Raw genomic sequence first — 6,460 nt, 5'->3', positions numbered from 1 at the left:
GGGAGAGACTCCTGCCCCTCTTGCTCAGCCGGCTCACAGTAGCTCAAACAGAGCCGTACAGTTTGATAGACATTTTACACAATGACTTTGCAGTGTGAAAAGCAGCATCAAAACTCATTACCCACAAAAACTTTGCATCACGTCCTACTTCCTAAGCCCCTAGAAGCTCTAAGAACTCCAGCATATTCCATTTCTTCCCTTAAATGCATGGCATTTTGTTCTCACAAAAGAGACCGTATTTTAGAGTACATCACAACCTCGCTGTCCCCCGGTTCTTAAAAGCAGCCCCCCTGCTTCAGAAAAGGCTGCAATCACCAGCTGCAACCTCTGTGACTCATTGTCTCCCTCCGTATCTTTCTCTCTGCTGAGAAAGTACATTTCCTTCCACATCTTAAGAATGTCATCTGAAGTCATGAAAGTACTGGACTCCGAATGTACTAGACTTCTACTGCCCTCTGCTGGTTAGAAATGGACGTTTTACAAACCATTGAACCTTGCTTAAACATGCTATGGGGAATAATTAAAGATGTTTTGTTATTAACTGTGTAATTACACATATTGTTGTGTATTCATATGGAAAAACAAACATCAGGAAATGTGATTTCTGTGAGCTAGGTAGTGCTATGAAGGGTAAAACCCAGATCCTCTAACATGTGGCCTACTTGTCTGCAGGAATCTCACTGGCAACTTCAACTTGTAGAAACGTCTTCAATGGCTAGAAAATAAATGTGATAAGTATTTCAGAGGATATAAGAAATGAAGTAGTTGACAGTGCAGGGTGGCCAAAACTTAGTCCTTATTTACTTGTTACTCAATATGTAACCCCCTAATTCTGACTGCTCTCTTAATTATGTAAACGAGGGCCTCACGTATTATTTCACGCAAGTATTCGTAACTATTCATTTTTTTCTACTTCATACACCATTGCATCTCAAGAAACATTTCATCGACAGACTTAAACCCTTTTGGCCAGTGAAGAGAAGGCCGGTTTTGGAATAAATAAGGGCATTATGATAAAGCATTGTAATTCCCTTTATTAATTACTCCCATTAGATCATGAATTCCCAGAATCATACTGGGGGCTCACAGACGTGCTCTCAGCAGTGTGTCTTTCTGACAGTGGAACGAGGGCCTGCACAGAAATGCTGCCCTGCCTTGCCCTGCAAACCTGAAGCAGCTCAGGTGAAACAAGTTCGGCGCAGATCACAAGCCCAGGGAGTGTCCGTGGAGCGAATCGTGCAAATGGTGAGGCCGTCAGCACAGCTGCACTACCGTCCCAGAGTCTCTGACACGCTGGAGATGGGAGTGTGTGTATTGTGTAGTTGCGTAGCTTGAGTGTTGGCAGTCCTCATGGGCGTGGGTCCGCAGTGCCACTGCAAAGGCCCGAGCCAGCCCGGTCAGCGAGCTGGCACTGCGGCTCCAGGTCGCGGCGGGGGACCAGGTGGAAACGACAGGATGGCACAGCGGGTGGCTCTGAGGGAGGTGCAGGAGGACAGGGGGGAAATAAATCACAGGGAACGTTGTGATTTCTGTAAGTGTTTCTTTTTAGGCTTGTCATTAAGAAGGGAAATCCGCTGTGGAGCAGGTCTGCTGCTTTCCGTACTGGGGGAGTGGCGACTTTAGACAGCCAGCAATTAGCAATTTTCTGTTTGTGAAGCCACCGTGAGACTGAGGGCCACGGCTCTGCGCTGTTGTGAAAACACATACCCTCTTCTTCTGTGAGGAGCCTGACTGCATAGTAGTCGGCCCTTGACCCACAGGAAGACACTCAGAAAGCTTTTTATTCCGGTTCTGCGACCTCCTCCGTTTTCTGTAACTCAGAACAAGAAGTAAACATTAGTAAAAGGCAGCGCCGGGGGGCACCCCTGGACACGGAGGGTCGTCTGGAGGACGTCAGGCGACCCAGCCACGTCGTCGAAGCCGTGACCCCGGCCTGTTTCAGGAAGCAGCTGGATGGGATCTTCCGATTCATCAGCTACTGACTCTATGAAAACGGGCCACCTGAGTCAAATGGTCTCCCCCTGTTCTTATATTGTAAAATAAAAAATCTTTTCCACCCCTATATTGCCTTGAACTTGAACTTGAACTTTATTGCCATATGTAACCGGTACATGTACTGGTACAATGGAATTCTTACTGACAGAAAGTCTCTCGATTGTAAAACAAGTGTAAAAAACAAAACAAAGTGCAAACAGTGCATCAAGACAATATACAAACAAACAGTAGACAATGTGCAAGTAAACATGCAGACAGTTTGAATGTAAACAATATAGACGTGTAAACAATGACTGGAGATGTGCGATAGATAAGAAATCATAAAGAGGTAGATGGTGATGGTGTAGGTGTGGTCAGAGGGGGATGGCTAAATGTGTTCGCCAATCTCACTGCTTGTGGATAGAAGCTATTGAAGAATCTAGTGGTAAGTGTCCGTATGCTCTTATATCTCTTGCCTGAGGGCAGTGGGGTGAAGAGCTCATGCCCGGGGTGGTGACTGTCCTCTGTGATGGCCAGAATTCTACCACGGCAGTGGTCCTCATAGAGCTGTTTAATCTCGGTGAGACCGCAGCCGATGATCTTCTGGGCCACATTGACCATTCTCTGCAGAACCTTTCTTTCTCGCGAAGAGGTGTTGCCATAACACACGGTGATCCCGTTGGTGAGGATGCCTCCTCCTTCATTCCTACAAAACAGGGAACACGTTTTACCGTACAAGAGCTCTGAAAATCACCCAGCACTGTCTCCCACAGCTGGGGCCCAGAGGAGAGTCTGACCCGGGCCAGTGGCAGGGGAAGGCCCACAGGCTGGGGGAGTCAATAGGCTTCTTCAGGTCCTGGTTCAGGTCTCCATATGGACTGCACCCAGCAGCCTGGCGTTTCTAGAAACAGTAAGAACAACTGGAGACATCCTGAAAAGCTTCTTGGTTACATTCCTTAATTAAAGACATCACTCCTAAGTGTAAAACACATACAAAGCAAAAACAATGTCATGCAGATATGTTTTTTTCTGCTCTGAAAGGAGCTGCTCAGAGAGATAATGTATTATGATATAAATTATTTCACTGGCCAGCAATTTTAGCATTTGTTTGAGACTCACAGGCGTTGTCAAAGTCAAGTTTGCTTGTAGCAGGCCTGTGACTGTATTCGTAAATATGGTCCTCAAATGTCCAGCATACTCCATATTGTAATCTAATAACTCTGTAGTCATAATAATGACTCCTTAAGTATTGTTGTCTATACCTTGCTGTATTGATTTAATTGTTCTAGCAGAAAATGTAGTGAACTAATAAATGGCTAGCTGATTAATCTAATCTATGCTTTATGTTACTCTTAATATCATTATTTTATTTGTAAATGTATGCTTTTCATGTCTCATGTTTTTAGCTTCTTTTATGTTTGATGGATTGTATCTCGTGTATTTAAATTAATTTGATCATTTGTAACAGGGGACCCCTGAGACAAATTCCCACTTTCAGTGGGCATTCACAGGCTGACCTCGTACTTCGATCCGCTGTTACAACATGCGTTATGTGCTTTTTTAACTGTGGAGTAGCTGGAGGTAGAAGATTAATAGCTGTTAAATACAGCCGCTTGATGGCAGTTGGATAGCTCCGTGAAGTTGCCCCCCCTACAGACAGCACGAACGATTAAACCCACCTCATTCGTTAGTGCTGCGTTTGTGCCGGTTTGTGCCGTTGAAAGTAGCGTCTATGTTGCTTTCGTTCCCGAGATACAGCGCCTTGTTTTTCCGGTGATCACATGACCACGCACGGTGACTTTGACCTCCAGTGACCCCGTCTGCCGAGTTCAAGCGCTCTGTTACAGTTTAGCTCGTGCCCTTAACATTTTAAAGACAATCAGTATCCATAAACATATGAGTCTCCTTTGATGTGAATAATACTAAGACATGACGCATGCCAACAAGTTAACCATCTATGACATAAACCTGTGGTTGTAATGTATGTAAAATCACCGTGATTGTAAGATCAATGGTTTTTATTTTCTGAGGCACGTTTTCCTTTTCTTTCCCTTCCGTGACACGCTGTTGCCAAACGCGTAACTGTGGGATACCATCGCGACAAGACCTCCGCAGCATGTCATGATAGGAACCCCATGTATATCGCATGTATATCGCGGCAGTGTATATCACGACTGGCGCCTTGCTTCCATGCCACTCTGGCACAGCTGTCGCAACAAAGGTCTCATATCGGGACATGATATACCCAGATAGGACGTGTCGCTATACATGGACTTTGTGTCACGACATGGGGTCAGCATATCCTGTCAGGATATGTCCTATCGCGACATATAGATTCCGTGTTGCGACATGGGGGGTGGGCATTTTGTCGGGGGTATGTCATATAGCGATATAGGGCCTTTCATGTCGCGACATAGGGAGGGGCATTTTTTGCCGGGGTATGTAATATCTCGATATGCGGGCTTCATGTCGCGACATGTGCGTGAAAGTTCTTGTCATATCGCGATATATGGACTCCATGTCGCGACATGGGGGGGTGGGCTTTTTGGCTGGGTATGTCATATCGCGATATAGGGCGTTTCATGTCGCGACATAGGGAGGGGCATTTTTGCCGGGTTATGTCATATCGCGATATGCGGGCTTCATATCGCGACATGGGGGGTGGCTGTTTTGTCGGGGGTATGTCATATCGCGATATATGGACTTAATGTCGCGACAGTGGCGCCATGACAGTGCGCCAGTCGCAATGGGTATCGCGATGTGATCGTGATACCCGCACTCCTATCGTGACATGCTATCGGAGTCGTGAACGCGCTGTGAATGCCATGACATACTTTGTCTGCTATTCAGTTTTGACCTCAGTGCGACTTCTCTTAGATTGATTAGTAATTGAAAAACAATGGATGTGTTACTGTATATCCAGCGTGCTCATACAGCACACACGGTTAACCGGGGCTACAGTATTTGGACCAAGAAGAACATCCATCACCTGTGTGTCTACATGTTCTCGGAACTTCCGCTGTGACGCTGTACCCAATCAGAGTGTCGATTCTCACTCTTCACCCAATCGCGGCCCGAGCTGTTGGGGGTTTAGCCAATCACGGGTCTGAGAGCTGTTCAAGCGAGCAGCGCCAGGTGGATCGGCTTGTTTCCTGTCAATGAGAATCTATTTTTACAATGCTTTGCTTATTTGCGAAATAACTATACTGGCTTATTTTTTAATATCTTTATTCATTCGCAATGACCAGTAATCTACATATTTTTTTATTTGCAATATAACTGTCTCCGCTGCTTTCTGTAATGAATACATGGTATTTAAACAATTGTAATCGTATATTTAAGGTAGGGGAAACACCTTCTGCTTTGTACTTCAAAAATAAATAGAAATTTAAAGTCTATGATCATTATATTATTATGCTCGTGCTTTCAATTTTTTATTGTTAAATTATAACGATCTTGAAACTAATACCTGAAAATGTGAATATGGGCTCTCGTGTTGTGCCAGCGGTAATTTGGAAACTGGTGTCTCTTCACCAATGAAAGGAGTACACAAGCAATACGTTTTCGAGAACGTGGTTTAAAATTAAAAGAAAACACCTAACCCAATGAACTAACATAGTTACTCCTCCCTAAATGTAAGACTGTTTATTCGTAAAGGCTGCAAAGTCTGGGGTCAACTGATCAAAAGATCACAACTGAAAGATCTGGTGGTCGTGACTTTGCTGTTTGTACGTCAGAGTGACAGAGGAAACATCAACCCCACTCGACCAGACAGACTCGGTAAACAAACTGCCCCCATTGTATTCATCACAATCAGGAGTTCAAGTACCGAGTTTGTTGGTACCTGTAAACTTCCTTGTAGATAGTCACGTGATTACCCGAAAAACCAAGGCGCTATATCTCGGAAACGAAAGCAGCACAAAGCGACAGAAACGCAGCTCTAACGATTGCGGTGAGTTTCGTCGTTTGTGCTGTTCGACGGGCGGGTGGGCAACTTCATGGAGCAGGACAAGCAGACATGTCTGAGTCTTTACATTGCAGACTGCAGAAGACTCGACTTCACCCGAGGATGTAACACAGGCGCCCATACCTGTGTCTTCAGAGGGCAGGTGAGCCCTCCCGCTGTATTCTACACCAAGGACTGGCCGGCAACACACAGATACAAGGACTGTGAGCTCATCGCTTCATGTTTGCGCATAAGACAATGACAGTTAATTAATGACAGTTTATTAAAGAATTCAGATATATGTTCACTGCTGTTATGTGAAAATAAAAAATGTTTCCAATATTGCCGCGGTCCGCAGGTGTGAGTCGGTGGACTTTCTAAGTGTTGCTTCTCGGATGTGTTATTTACTACCCGCGACAACCTTGCACGTAGTGCCCCTTAAAAACACCCTGGTTCTTTTTCACGTTGACGAATGTGCTTTGCATAAAAAGGGCAACAGTGGTCTTGTTGTTTGTAATCAAGACCAGAGCCACTCACCGA

The sequence above is a fragment of the Atractosteus spatula genome, chromosome 13, assembly GCF_055471065.1.
Source record: "Atractosteus spatula isolate fAtrSpa1 chromosome 13, fAtrSpa1.hap1, whole genome shotgun sequence".
Lineage (NCBI taxonomy): Eukaryota > Metazoa > Chordata > Actinopteri > Semionotiformes > Lepisosteidae > Atractosteus > Atractosteus spatula.
The sequence above is the reverse complement of the archived record's forward strand: the minus strand, read 5'-3'. Positions refer to the sequence as shown.